The sequence below is a fragment of the Pinus tabuliformis genome, chromosome 9, assembly GCF_031772625.1.
Source record: "Pinus tabuliformis cultivar Carrire ecotype Pingquan chromosome 9, CPIR1, whole genome shotgun sequence".
Classification (NCBI taxonomy): domain Eukaryota; kingdom Viridiplantae; phylum Streptophyta; class Pinopsida; order Pinales; family Pinaceae; genus Pinus; species Pinus tabuliformis.
This window is the reverse complement of record NC_142307.1, coordinates 257,490,323-257,506,916: the sequence shown is the minus strand read 5'-3', so window position 1 is coordinate 257,506,916 and position 16,594 is coordinate 257,490,323.

Here is a 16,594-nt window from a genome sequence, read left to right as displayed (position 1 = left end):
AAGTGCCTTTGGACTCCTTCCAAGGCATAAGAATACAAAAACCATGCAAAAACCATGAAAAACCTTCAAAAAAGGATAAAATCCTCCCTTTTTTGGCTATCGGACCCCTTCTGATTCCTTAGAATCCATGCCAAACTATAAAGGAACCCTTCCGATTTCCCAAAAGGCTTGGCAGTTCACAAAAACATGGGTATGATATAATAAAGTTTCATTTGGATCCCCTCCGATGCGATATCGCTATCGGGAGGGGGCAATCATATGTTTAAAACATCATATATAACCCCTCCGAATTCATTTGCCTTGACTTTTCATAAAAAGTGTGCTCCGATGAGATAAAGATATGTTTGATCCCCCTCCAATGCGATATCTCTATCGGGAGGGGGCAGTGGCATATATAAGCGAAAATGGCTAAGTCTCAAGGCATGGGGCATAGTGTCGATGGGTCGGACCCGAAAACATATAAACTGGACCGGTAATAGTATATCAGGTCCGCGCAGTTCAGCGATTCCATATGTGCCGCCCTCTGGTCCCTCCGACTGCCGATTCGCTGACAGATCCAGGACCATTGGATCGGGCCCCAGATCTGACGGTCCAGATCTTGTCGCGCGGCCCCCCACTTCGCATCGCCCCATATACTGCTCCGATTTGGCGGAGCCAATGAGTTATCAAATGCAGTGTTAAGGGTTTTCGGGTCCGCCGACCCATTCCACTGTTAAAACCGCCGATTTGGGTCCCACCGATGGGTCGGACCCGAAATAAAATAAAGAGGGCCTGTATAAATTATCAAGTCCGATGGGTTTCGACGTTTTTATGTGGCAACCCCATGACCCCACCGATGGCGAATTGTCGAGTTAATCGGAGGTTTTATGTGTTGGTACCAATGGTCTACCCCGATGCAATTTAGCGCCAGCCGTTGGATCTACCTTCGCACGATTCAACGGCCAAGATTTAGTCTCCACTACAGTACCGCTCCCGCCTATGTTTTTCACGAATTTTACATAGAAATTGGTCTTTTTCTGTGTAAAAGAAAAGGCGGAATTTGTTCATATTTTCACATATATGCCCACGCCCAACTCTCGATAAGGGAATTCATGCATCCCTAAGCTTTCTGATATCGCTCCAAGGCCCAGTTTTGCTTCAGATAGCCAGTTTCGGCCTCGGTACAGTCAACAGCATACAAATCCTCCTTTTTGCTGCATTGTTGCAAGGTTTAATGCTATTTTTGATCGGCCAAGCGCCGATTGCACCCAAAGGCCACGGAGGACATTAGCAACAGTTATTTTTGCATTAAAAGGCAGAAAGGGAGCGATGGGATAGTTTAAAGAGTATCAACGGTGAGAAAAGGAGTAGAGGAGTGCCATAGCATCTCCAGAAGCGGTAAAGAGTATCAGTCCAGTTTTTCAAAGCAGATGAAAGCAAAGCAAGCCCAGCAAAAGTCAACAAAGCATCATTCAGCCATTAAGGCTCACCAACACTTCTTTTTTTTGCTTTAAAGCCACCTAAAGGCATAGATGAAGGCTTTCAAGGCAGGGTTATTACAGAGACATTGTTCCCAGTCATATTTTTGGAGCAGCGCTGCTTCCTTAAATGCATAGTAATCACACAGAGGACAGCGCGTGGCTCAAGGAACTCTTTCAGACCATTTGTGAAGCTGCAGGACCATGCGCAGCCTTAGAAAGACATTTGTATGAGGCTGCCGCCTTATGTGCGGTTGTTTTAGATATTTTATTGCATTTATTTCCAGCACAACTTAGCATTAGAAGCAGTTATTGCACAGATCTCTTTTGGCTCTGCTTTTATAGATATTTTGAGATATTTTCTCCCTTGACACCTGTTCAAGGGATGTTTGTAAATATTTTCTATTTAAACAACCCTCTGTATTTATGTAAAGGGTTGGTTGGTCAATAACTTCCTCTCTAGACTTGCACTGTATTTTCAGAGAGTCTCTATAATCAAAGATCGCTGGAATGTTTGGGAGATGAACTGGCTGTTGTGTTTTAATGACTGAAGAGTGACTATGGAATTCTAGCGCTTCTACATAGCCCAATAAGTGTTTCTTATCTCTGTTTATAGTTTATATGTTTTATGCCATAATTGTTTCACTATCTAAATAGCAGAAAGAAAGAATAGTTTAGAGCTCACTTAGTTGTATTTTGTTCTCAATTTCTGTGATTTATCTATGTTTTCCTCTGAATTAGTCCTGAATATGAATACTGATTGGCTCATATTTACACTAGTTCCTTCATATATGAATGTTGTTTAGGAATCCTTGATTGCTCCTATATAAATGATCATTCACCTTCCCTCTGTTAGCATAATGAGAGCTACTTAGTTACCTTTCATTCACTGACCTTCACTCCATCCTTATTCCAGCTTGATATTGTTATATGTGTAGCTATCTTGTTCTATATTCCTCTTGTGACCAAGAAAACACAACAGCAAGCCTAATCCCGACTCCATGCCCAATGCTTTGAACTTTTCACACTATGCATCCCAACTCTATTTGAAAGAATCCCCCATCCCACCAAACATAAACAAAACCCCCTTGAACTCATAAGGTAGCCTAATATCATCTTCAACAAAGCTAAATTATAAAGAGAGAGCCCTCTGTGATTGCAGGTAGGCTAGGACCTGCAGTCCAAAGATTGGTTTGTGGTTACCTCGGCCGTATCCTTTAAGGAGATTTAAGGACAACCTGAGTGATAACACACTACATTGAGAAATAAGGCTAAAAAGGTGCAAACTCAAGATGTTGGAGAACTCTAACACAAGATATTCGGTCATCTACTCATCAAAATCTAGATTAGGGGCAAAAATTAGCTCAAAATTGAAAGTTCTCAAAATCATTTGATTCCTAAGCGACCACGTCCATCTCAATGATATGTTCCAAACGCAATTTGTTTCACTCAAAACAAAGTTAGTATGAGGAAGTTAGAGCGTGTTGACCATTTCACCAAACAAACAAAAAAATGCAGGTACTCCCGAGTCAGCAGTCCGTACTGCTGACGTGGAAGGTGACTGTGCAGGTCAAAGTTGGTTAATGCCCAATGAGGTCTCACAAAATGTCATCTTATGGTTGGTTTCCAGTTGGGTGATGTGGCGCAATCATGTTGGTTTTGGATGGGCCAATGAGAGGTCGCCACGTGGAAAGCTCGAAGGGAGCTACGTGGCACCTCCCAAATGGCCGAATAGTGTAAATGTGTCTCAATAAAATATTTAGTAGTAGTTGTTAGCGTCCTATAATAATAGGATACATAATTTTGAATTCACTATGGATAATCTTGCAATATTGTACATACTTTTTTTTCCTACAAAATTTTTTCCATATTAAAAATTAAAAAATTTAAAGAGGGTGTGTCCTAAAAGAAATATCAAAGGACAAAAAGAATAAGAAAAGATCAATAAAATGAAGAAAATATGAACCCCAAACAAAAATAGATCATGAATGTGTGAAAATTAAACTGCCACTACTTTTTACTTTACTGGCAAAATAATGGTTGTTGCAACTTGTCATAAATGCCACATCCCATTATAGTCAAAAAGTTTAATCTTGGCTAGTTCATGTTTTAAATTTCATGTTTATAGATAGAGAATAAGGATCTAGCCAAACAGCTTAACATTGGCAGATCAGTATCTAGATAGATAAATAAAATGTGCTCAACTGCTTAATCTGAGGAATTGGAAGTTATAAGGTTAGAATTAGATAGTTTGTTTGAAAAACGAAAAAGAAAATAAAGGGTATGCTAGCTTAAATGCACCCACTGAATTGAAGAAAAAATGTTAGGATAAGTAAAGGGTAGGTAGAAGGAAGGTTACAAATGTACAAGGTTGTTAAATCACAAGCACATTTATCATGCTTAATCCTATTTTTTAGTGTGCAGGAGCGTTTATGAGAGTGAAAATATGTTCACAAGCTTACTTGATTAACTTCCCCTCACTTCATTTCACCCCCACTACATATTTCCTAATTTCCCCATTATCTCATCATTTCTTATGAAATACCCTATACCCTTCATTTTGACCCTTACTCCTTGGTTTCAAACATTTTCCTAGAAAATAACCCTCCAAAACTCATTCCCCTACTTAAAACCACTTTTCCCTAGTGTGAAACCCACTCTCCATTGAAAAAATCACATTCCCCTTTTCAATTTCCATAAAAACCTATAAAAACCCATAAAAATCCTTAATCTAAGTTTTATTCCCTCCTGCATTATTTAATTAATTCCCCGATTTATATGTCCCCGACATAAACCTATTAACCCACCAACCCTTGGTATGGTTAAAGAAAACCCCACCACATTTAACCCTAGTCCCACTCTGTTAACCCGCTGACTATATTTTTAACCCCCACTTTATTCATTAATTGATTAAAGTTGGCTGTAATTAATCCCCTGGGCCCCACAAATCTTTGCCCTGATTTCCCTCTGTCAGCTTCACCACGTGACAGCGGTTAGATCTCTCACCTCCATATCTGGCGGTGCACATCCATATTGCGCTCATTCCCTTTCCGACGTTTACCAGCTATAGATCACAGGGGATTCACGGTTTTGCTCGGGCCCCATTTTGCTACGTGGCAGCTCTAGGTGAAATTGCATGCTCTCAAGGAAATACCGCCCACATTCCAAAAGTGGTGCGATGGCCCGTGAAACTACCTCCACGCCAAAAGCTAAACCATCCACTGTTCATTATGAATTCCCCACCAAATTGTAACCGTTTCTGGTTAGAAGGCCAAAGACGCCCATTTTGACTCTTTTTGCTCATTTGCACTATGAGTGTTGCCTATGCTATCCTGTGCCACTCTGAGCCTCTGCAACTGAATTTCACTGTCGTTTACCTCTCGAACATGCTCCGAATGCCCAATTCAAGCATCCAGTGCACATATAAAGAAATTGTACCCTCTACAGCCACCATTGAAACTAGTTTGTAGCCTATACCATCAATTCCAGGTATTTTTGAGAAAAAACCAGAACGACCCTCTCAATTTGAAAATGTACAGTTATTTAAAAATTAATTAATTTAATTTAATTAATTTTCCCCTAGATTGAGAGTATTTCCACCTGAATACCCAAACCCCTCTTTTGCAAATTACAAATTGCCCTCTCTCTGCACCTGAGTTTTCAAAACTTCATTGCTATAGCCTATACAAGTCCAGTTCTCACCTTTCATGCTAAAATGGTTGCCTAGAGCTCCTTGGACATGAGATTTGTGTCAACCCCTCACCTAGACATTGACCATGTGGCACTAGCAGACAGGGATTTCCAAATAAAAGACACTGCTACTCCATTCCACCTTTTGAAACTCCACTGTTGGAGTAAGGATAGATTTCTAAACCATGTATATGACATCCACCTTTGGGAATCCAATTTACCCAAATACCTATTCCTAGAAGTTCACCCATTCCATAATATTGTACGTTTTTTTCATGCTTGTTATATCCCTAGCCAAAGGGCTATTGTTGCCCCAAATCAGCAGTTGTTATGCACCATTACACCAGTGTCAGTTAACCAAACACTACAAGTCCAACCAAGCCCTAATTAGACCCCTATATCCATTCGACACCTATTGGACATATGCCCCACATTAGACTTGGGTATGATAAGGCAAATCTTCTAGACATTCATCATTGAAGACTGCCATACTCCTATAGATACTCCACCCTATGCTACCACCAATTTTTCAAAGACTAGCAGACACACAATCACCATGCTCCCATGCATCTTAGGATACACCTCAAATGAGCATGTCAATGAGGTCATCTTGGCCTTCGTATCCATTTTCACCCAAGGAAAGCCTCCTGCTATCATGTACAATTATTCTCAGTTCATTTCACACAGAATACATGTGAAATTCACCAAACTACCTAATGAAAGAGTTTTCAAATACTCTTCAATGTTGTTTCATATATTTTTATATTACCAAGCAGACAAGTTCCTTGTAAGTATCCAGAAGTTTGACACCAAGGGGAAAGAGAGATCAATGGTCTACTAGAAACCCTTGGTCTAGAAATTTTCCACAACATTTACCTGCAAAGACTTCATAGACTCATTTGTATACCCAGTCATGAACATGCTGAGCAGTAGCATTGAACCTAGAATTAGCTAAGAAATAAAAAGGGTGCTACAATTAGCTAAGAACAACAAGGTGGTAGAATGGTATTGTTGAGCAGGGAATCCCCCCACAACATCTTTTGGGGCTCAAAGCCCAAGTTTTCATCAAATGTATTGTAAGACTCCGCGAATTGCTAGCACGGAGCATGAAGTATAGGTTAAGTCATAAGGTTGTCCACCCTAAGTATGTTAAAGTAATGTAATGTCATGTCGGCCTACCCATGGTCCGCGGACCATGGGATTGTATGAGTAGAGAAAGGCTTTAAGTTGTAAAGGGAGTGAGGAAGATAAGTAGCGAATATAGAGAAGAGAGTAAGAGTCTAAGTATATTGGGTCATAGTAGGAAGAGGCTCTGCAGCTGAGTGCGTAGAGGCCTAGTAGAGTCTGCAGCTGAGTGCACAGACCCCTGTAGCTGAGTGCGCAGGGCGATGTCGAGTTTGTAATATTGAACAAAAAATAATAAAGAGAAGTTGATTCCAATTTCTGTGCATATGCTTGTGTATTGCCTTTTTTTGCATTTATACTATTTTTTTTATCGCGCGCACTTATATGATTGTTGGATATACTATTAATTATCACTAGTCTTACGCAAATAAGTTAAGTACTTGGGTCATAACAAGGTAAATAGTAAAGTAATTTGGGTATAATACGGATCATGCCCCAGGTAGGGTTGCGCGAAGGCTGCATCACAGGCTACGATTGACTAATAGATGCGGGTAGCGACGTACGAGCAAGCTCAAACTGCGGACTGCCAGAAGCTCATTAGACATTCGAGGGTGTCGAAACCTGGTTCTAGCATGCTCCCATACTACTTCAGGTGAGACCTCAGTCCATGCTCCGCGGACTATTGCCAAAAGGGCTAGTAGTACCAGGATTTTCTTGGCTAAATCACCTCTGAACCTGGGTCAGGCCCATACAAGCCAACAAATGGTTCCGTTGGTGGGGCTAGGATCTGCACAAGGGATGTCTGATGTCGTGTCACTGGAATCCCACAATGAATGAATTGAAGGGTGGTTGGACAAGAAGGTTCACGAGATTGTGGCGCACGAAAATAGAAATCTACAAGTATCTAAGGAACAGTGGTTGGAGCACTACCTGTACAGACAAATCCACGAAAGTTTCTTTGCATCCTTTCCTTGTGAGTTTTATGAGTGGATCGCAAAGCATACTGTCAGGGAAGGTGTAGGATCGACAAACGAATTGTGTGGACTCTGGAATTAGTGTGCAGACTAGAAGCATCAAGAGATAAGATCGACAAGATGTGGACCATTGGTTCGACCAAATTATAGGTGGATTTATCACTGAGTTCGCAATAGATACAACTGTCAGCTACAATGAGGTGGAGCGACATTTTCTCAAGGGACCGTGAGAAATCTTTGAACACTTGGATTAAGATGTTATCGTGTGAAAAGCGGGTTATGCGAATAAATTAATTTTTGGGACTACACGAAGTGGGAAGATCTACAGAAGCAGATATAGTGAATAATTGGAAACCAGTCCCTTAATTTCCCCCTCACGAGAAAGCGAGGAAGAGCTCACGAAAGCCTCTCTGAGAAGCATGGTCAATTTGATAAGGCAACGAATTTCGTGCCTACCAACTCCACCTACACAGCCACCCATGTCACCCTCCTCACCTCCATCTCCACCCACCCTACCCCCACCACCACCACAGTTCAGTATAGCGAGTGCGATCAAACTACCAGTATTTAGAGTGGGAAATTAAGATCCGAACCAATTCTATTTCGTGATAAGAGCAGTATGTGAAGCACAGGGCATTGTGGATGACAATATCAAGAAGGCTACGCTGGTGAGCGCATTGCAGGATCACAGAAATCCAGCATCAAGCATTCTAATGACCATCCAAACGCAGGAATCACAGAAATCTAGATGATGCTGAACAGGGAATTTAACAGGCAAAAGTCAGAAACATAGTCAATCATCGGGTTTAAGGAGATCATGATGCTCCTAGTCGAGACCCCCTGGGATCTGAACCAAATACTAAAGGGTATGATTCACGAAGCCAACATGATGTTGACAGATGGATAGCACCACGCATGGTTTGTAGCGTCACTAACACTGCACTTAAGGACGATGTTGTCACAGCAAAAACTTTCCACCCAGGCTGAAGCTTTTGATATGGCGATGAGATTGCATGAGACCCCTATACAAGACCTTGTTCTGGGAGTCCAGGAAATCCACACGCAACTGCAAAATCTATGTATGGAAATGTAGAGTTTGAAACAGGATAGGACACCTCAGCCAGAGGCGTGCGAGGAAGTATGTTGCATAAAATGCAAAGGCCAGGGACATGACAAGTACCACTTTCTAGTTTTTGCAAATTACCTAGCAGGAGGAGGGTCGATGCCGTTAATACCTAAGGCATAACAAGCACCAAGCACGACAACTGCATTATGGTGCGCGATCTATCAGATAGGAAGAAAACACGCTACGGATAATTGTCATCTATTGCAGAAGTATACAGACGTCCCAGTAATTGTTTTGTAACTTTTGCAGCTTGGTAGGCAATGATGAGTGCACCAGCAGAAGCTACGAACTAATGATGGATCAGAATCCTGCCTTTAGGGTGCAAACCAAAATGAAAAACCTTGACCCAAATGCAGGAATGGTGCGTGCTATATTTTAGGGGCGTGGTCGAGGTCAAGGTGGAATGGGACCAGGAAGGGGTCGTGGACAGTTAATTTGTTATAATTGTGGAGGGCTAGGGCACTATTCCCACGATTGTAAAAACGCAACAAGGACATCATGTTTTTACTATACTCAGTTTGATCATGAGGTAGAAGACTTCCCTACATTGATAGTGAGACTATGTGAAAAAGAGGTACTTCAGCCCCCTTCGACTCAAAATTTACAGATGATGAGGTCTGAGCAGTGCGAAGAAGACCCGAATGTAAACATGATGCTAAGGAATGGTGTGATCACTGGTGATGATAAAGGGAAATAGTCAAAAGAAAGTGTGTGGGTTTGCATGGCCCCTACAAAGGAACCCAAATTTTATTTAGAACGCACGAAGAAGACATTCATGGAAGCTAAGAAGAGCTTCATAGAGGCCTCCACTTCAGATAGTAAGGATCAGTTAGAACTAGGGATGGATCCTTCAATGCTCACTACCTTTTTTCAGACATGCATGAAACTTATCCCCGGCAGAAAGGCAATAAAAGGGCTACAAGATTTTATCACTAGTTGTGCGGGGTTAGGAGAACCACGCATGGTCCAGAAACTTGGAAAGCATGCATTATGCACAAGAAGGGAAATGAGGTTGACTGCGCAAATTGGCGAGTATGAAATGGATTAGGTAATCTTGGATCTCAAATCAGATGTGAATGTACTGTCAAAACAAACATGGGAATGCATGGGTAGACCTCCACTACAATTGTCTCCTATTTAGTTATGAATGGTGAATCAACAAAAGATCTTGCCCATGGGAAGATTGCAAGGGATAACAATAGATATTGAAGGTGCAAGCGCGCAGGTAGATTTTGAAGTAATAGAGATTGTCGATGATAGTAATCCTTATCCTGTGCTACTAGGAATAGACTAGGCCACCAATATGAATGGAGTCATAAATCTGAAGAAGTGCAAAATGATCTTTTAGAAAAAGTCACTACGCGCAGTAATACTGCTAGATCCAGCCGAAGCAGGGTGATACACTGAACTGGTGCACGACAATGATAGTGATGATGATTTCGATTGTATTTACAAGATAACCGTGAGAGAAGAGGATTGGGTGACTCCAACTACAAATGGAAGGATTTCATGGGAGCATGAAATCTCATACACTTCGGACTCAGGGGAAGAGATAAAGCAATGGTAGAATCAGCTACACGAAGTAACAACGCTTAATTGCAACATGATGGTTAGATCATTGCACTGCATGGAAACAGAGGCAAGGGATATACCTACATATGATGGGTTGACAGTGGTGGATGAATTCTTGAACAAATTTGAAAGTGCAGTACTAGAACAACAATGATTTGGTGCTCTGAGGTGGGCACTGCGTGCAACGCCCCCACAATGTTGGGGTATGCATCAAGGAAGTTTTGAGGACTGGTGCGGATGCAGAAGAATGATGCACCTGTGATTTGGGAAACCAAAAATATGGCTAGTAGACAAATATGATGGACAAGATGATCCACGCACACCCCTCGTGAAATGGACCAAGGTCTATGAGGAAGATCCATACATTGAATGGGTACTTTTATTCTATCATACCTTGGATGTCATACCCATGAATTGGTATACTGAGACAGAGCTTCACCATGGTATAGGAAAATGGGATATATTGTGTGAGGGATTTTGTTAACATTCACTTTTGAATATCATTGGTTAGATACTGTTGATGATGCGCTACAGGCAGTAATACCTGAGGAGACAATGGAAGTAATTCAGCCAGAATGAACGACACAGTTGAGCTGCGCGCTAGAGTGCTACAGTGTAAATGTTGAGGAGGATGATGAGGACCCAAAAAATATTAACGTTTTAGAAATGGAAGGCTGTCATGAGATTTGAGGACCATCACTTTAAAACCCTGACATCACCGCATCGCTAAAGACAAAGTAGCTCAACATTGGAACGAAGGTGGAGATGAAGTACGTAACGCTTGGGGACTGTTGGGAAGATGCCACGATGGATAAGGTCACTGAGTTACTTTGCAAATACCAAGACTTGTTCCTGACCAAAATTATGGACTTAAAGGGGATCTTTGGTGACTTAGGGATGATGAAGATCACCCTTAAACCCGACACGAGGCCAGTTAACCAGCGGCCTTACTTCTTGAATCCGAAGTATAAATAAAAGGTCTGCGATGAATTAAACAAAATGCTTGGAGCCAATATTATTGAACTAGTAGAAGAATCCGACTGGGTGAGTCCTATGGTAGTACAGGAGAAAAAAAAAAAGGGCGATATAAGAATATGCGTGGACCTCAGGAAGCTGAACGACGCTTGTGTACATGATCTATTCCCAACGCCATTAACAGATTAAGTACTGGAGAATGTTGGTGGTCAGGAAGCATACTCGTTCATGGATGGGTTCTCAAGGTACCATCAGATCAAGATCGCATCAGAAGGTAGGAGAAAAACAACCTTTGCAACAGAATGGGGCTGCTATCAATACACTGTTATGCCATTTGGACTGAAGAATGCACCATCTATATTTTAGCACATTATTTTGGTTGCATCCAAAGAGTAGATCCACAAGTTCTTAGAGGTCTATCTGGATGATTGGACTGTCTTTGGATTATTTAAGCACCATGTAGCAAGCTTACGCTTGATCCTGGATACTTGTCGCCAACACCAGATTGCTCTGAACCTTAAGAAGTGCACATTCCTCATTCCCTTTGGAAACCTACTGGGACATGTGGTCTGCAAACAAGGATTGATGGTGGACCCTACGAAGATTGCCTTTATTCTAAATTTCGAAGCACCATGAAGCGTTAAACAATTGAGTGCTACTTTGGGGCACATTGGATAGTATAGGAAGTTCATCAAAATTTATTCCCAAATAACAACACTGATGGAAAATCTATTGAAAAAGGATGTTACATATTGTTGGAATGATGATTGCATGAAGAGTTTGGATGTCCTGAAGGGGAAACTAACCTCTGCTCCAATCCTAGTTTTCCTAAAATGTGATGTGGAATTTCATGTACATGTTTATGTGTCATGTATAGCGTTGGGAGCCGTACTTACAGAGGAGGACGCAAAGGGAATGGATCACCCGATAGCATTTGCAAGTCAGAGATTATCCAAAGCAAAAAATAACTATTCTACCACCGAGTACGAGGTGTTGGCAATGGTGTACGTGCTCCAAAAATACCAACACTATTTACTCGGAGGACATTTCAAGATGTACACCGACAATTCCGCGTTGAAATGCCTGGTGAATAAGCCTGTCTTGGGGGTGCACATATGTAGATGGCTCTTACTGTTTCAAGAATATGATTTTGAGGTCATAGTCAAGCTGGGACGCCTAAACACAGGACAAGATCACTTGTCACAAATTGAGATGGGCGAGGAACCCACGAATTTGGAGGAGGGACTACCTGATGCATAGCTCTTTGTAGTGTGCGTCGTGGACGAACACATCGGAGATATAATCCATTTTCTAACAACAGGTACTAAGCCGAAGGAATACTCATTTCAATAGAAGAAGGAATTGGTGGTGCGCATGGCGGGCATTTCTGTCATCATGGGGCACCTCTACAAAATGGGCAATGATGAGATATTACGAAGATACATACCTGAATTTGAACGAGGTTAGATCCTCATGGAATCACATGAGGACACTGCAGGAGGACACTATGCAGGATGCGTGACCACACAGAATATTCTTTGTGCAGGGTTGTCATGGCCAACTCTGTACGAGGATTCCAAAGCGCACTGTAAGGCCTGCGATATATGTCGAAGAACTGGAAAACCATCACGAAGGGATGAGATGCCATTAAATCCACAAATGACACTGCATCCATTTGAAAAATGGGAACTTGACTTTGTGGGACTGATTAAACCTTAGAGAAAGATGGGCACGCGCTACATCATCACCGCAATGGAGTACCTGACATGATGGGTAGAAGTGCAGCCAGTCAAAGACTGCATGACTCTTACGACTGCGAATTTTTTGTTTGAAAACATGTTGACATGATTTAGCTATCTGAAAATCTTACTGAGTGATCATGCAACATATTTCCTGAATGAAACCATCAGCGTGCTCACAGAAGAGTTCCAGGTGTATCATCAGAAAACTACACCGTACCACCCACAAGCTAATTGGACAGTATAGGCATTCAATAAAACACTAGAGACTGCGATGACCAAAGTATGTAATGCACAACGAAATGAATGGGACCTCCGCGTACCTACCGTATTATGGACATATAGGATAACGTGCAAGAAATTGATGGGACATACACCTTTCTTGTTAGTCTATGGCACGGAAGTTGTCATGCCGATCGAATACATCGTACCTAGTCTGCGAATAACAGTGCTCACAGGCATGACAGACTGTGAAGCTCTAGAAGAAAGGCTCACGCAATTAGAATAACTTGAGGAAGAACAGTTTCTGGCTAGATTTCATTAGCAGGTACAAAAGGAGTGTGAAAAGGCCCGGCACGACCACTTCGGTAAAATTCAGAATGCACTTGCTGGGACCATACATGGTTAAGGAGGTCATAGACGAAGGCACGGTCCAACTAGTCAAACCAAATGGAGAACCCTTTCTAGGCAAAGTAAACAGCAGTCGCTTGAAACCTTACACGAGTGGGCTGGCTCTTTGACTAACCAACCGAAGCATAGTCTTCACGACCCAAGGAGTAGGACAAGGGTGCAAGACTATAAACACATGAAACAGATATCGGTACCAAGGTAAGGACACAATTCATACAAATATTATTCAAAATCAAGAATGCAGCAGGTACAGTAGGCGGCAGCTCAGTGTGCTGTCGACATTCAGGCTGTCGGGACCAGTTGGAGGGGTTCCACGCCAAGATCGCCGTGCCAACAGAGTGACTCAGGGATGAGTCACGATGATTGTGTTGGGGGCCTGCTGGGCATGGAATCCCCCCAGAGCATGTTTTGGGGCTCAAAGCCCAAGTTTTGGTCAAATGTATTGTAAGACTCCACGAATTGCAGGCACGGAGCGTGAAGTATAGGTTAATTCATAGGGTTGTCTTCCCTAAGTATTGTAAAGTAATGTAATGTCATGTTGGCCTACCCCTGGTCCGTGGACCATGGGATTGTATAAGTAGAGCGAGGCTCTAAGTTGTTATGGGAGCGAAGCAACTGAGAAGCGAATATAGAGAAGAAAGTAAGAGTCTAAGTATATTGGGTCATAGTAGTAGGAAGAGGCTCTGCAGCTAAGTGCGCAGATGCCTAGTAGAGTCCGCAACTGAGTGCACGGACACTTGCATCTGATTGCGCAAGGTGGTGTTGAGTCTATAATATTGAACGAAGAATAATAAAGAAAAGTTGATTCCAATTTCTGTGCATCTTCTTGTGTATTGCCTTCTTTACATTTATGTTGTTTTGTTTATTATGTGCACTTATATGATTGATGAATATTTTGTTAATTATCACTATTCTTACGCAAATCAGTTAAGTACTTGGGTAATAATAGGGTAAATAGTAAAGGAAATTGGGTATAATATGGATTTTTCCCCAAGTAGGGTTGCGTGAAGGTAGCGTCACAGGTTGCAAGCGACTAATAGATGCACATAACGACGTGCGTGCAGGGTCAAACCGCAGACTGCCATAAGCTTATCAGACATCCCTATGGTGCAGAAACCTGGTTCTAGCACCCTCCCATACTACTTCGGGTTAGACCTTAGTCCATGCTCCACGAATTGTTGCCAAAAGGGCTAGTAGTACATGGAATTCCTTGGCAAAATCACCTTTGAACCTGGGTCAGGCCCATATAAGCCAACAGGTACCTGTACCATAACCACACTAAAATTAGAGTTTATGGCTGCCAATTAGCCCCTTATAAGTTGCCCAAATACCTATCTATGAGGATATTTTCACTTGAGTACTTTAGACAAATAATCAACTCTGATGAGGTCCACTTCCTATCTACTAGGAAGAAGACTCAGTTTAAGACGAAAAACCAATTGGGTCCATTGATTTGCAATAACATGGAGGCTGGGCTATAGGCTAACAAAATACTACAAAACATGAAGTTCAGCAACAGCTTCATGTGGCAGTATGACCCTCATGGGCTTATAAACAAGTTGAGACTCAAGGTCAAATTGGGACCATACATCCACCACCCAAGACCTGACGTTGAATAGTTTGCCAACCAATCTGAGTGGTTGGAAAACACAATGATCAATATGGATAACATGTTTGTGGATGTGGAGAACACACTCATTGACCTTGAAAAACAATTTGACCAGATCTCTTTCCTACAGCTACCAGAACTACGAGAGCCAATGATTATTCTTCCTATGTTATAGACCCTAGCCAATGAGGAGAAGAATCCAAAGAGGAATAGGAAAAGGGCATCTAAATCTTCCATGGAGACTACAGATGAGCTGTTTGAGCTTAGAAAAAGGCCCAAGTTGAATCCTATGTCTCAACAGGAGGAGGACATTGAATTAGTTGAAATAACTAACACTGAAACAATGGGGCAGAGGAGAAAAGATACAACTGCATCAAGTGAAACACAGTAGCCATCAACCTCCAACACTCAAATGATAGAGAGACAACACAATGTTGAGGTTTCCTCCTCTCTCAGGCCAGCTGACAAAGAGAAGGATATCAAAGATAGGTACAAGGAGATAAAAATGAGGAATTAGAAGTTGAACGCAAAGACATATGCCCAATACTTCAAACATACACCACCCAACTAGAGCAAATTTATGTCAGCCTTTGACATCAAAGCAGGAAAGATGAAGGGGTCATTTTTGCAGCCCACTGTACAACAACCAAAGACCTCAGCTGACTATAAGAAGACTAATGTGACAGCCCAGTACAAATCGGAGAAAGCCTCTTCACAGGCCAAGGACAACAGGATAAAGTCATTAGAGGACTTGGTCATTGAGTTGGGCAATGATCCAAGTGACATTAAGGCAACGGAAAAGCTGATCAAAAAGAAGAATGATGATATAGCAGCCCTCAAGAAACAACTCAAGCTACCTCATTTACAACACCCACAGAAAAGGGGGGTCTTTGAGAACCAAACCAATCATGAAGAGATGATGGACCTAGTGCTGCAGTTGAACGATCAATTAAAGGAGATGGAGAAAGAATTAGATAGCTTGATTCAGCTCAAACAAGATAGTCTTGACGATGCTCCTGCAACTTTCAGCCTAACAGTTACCACTGTTGTACCTTCTACTTTCGCAGCATAATTCGCCCCGACTGCTCCAATGGCCATAGCTCTATCGGCATCTACCCCAACTACATCAGCAACAGGATCAACAGGAATAGGATCAACAGGTGATGAAGCAAATAGGTTGGTCAAAGCAATGGAGGAAGTGTCTAGTCAGACCAATGAGATGAACATGCTTAAGGAGAAAGTGACCAACCTGGAAACAGATTACAAATTGGCCCAAATTATGCACAAACAAGAACAGCAAAAGTCCACAAGGATGGCCGAAAGAATCAAAAGCCTAGAAAAGTAACTGACATTCAATGAATCTCTACGTTAGAATAAGGAGCAACTATGGGTGAATATCATTGATTCTGTCAATGATATTTGGCCATCCATCTAGGTTATTTTTGAATAGGTTGATTTGATAAAGTAGGCTATAGAAACCATTCAGAGGGTTAAAGAAAAACTTGGGGACATGCCAGACGAAGCTGTAAGGATCATTCACTTCCTCAACTCCAATAATAAGTATGAGCTACAATAATTAGAGATATCTAACATAATAGGTACAATTTTGGAAGTTAGAAACGTCCTCACCAAGAGGAATTTGATGTTGAACTAGGAGGATAACTGCCAAACCATGCAACTGGAAATTGACAGGTTCA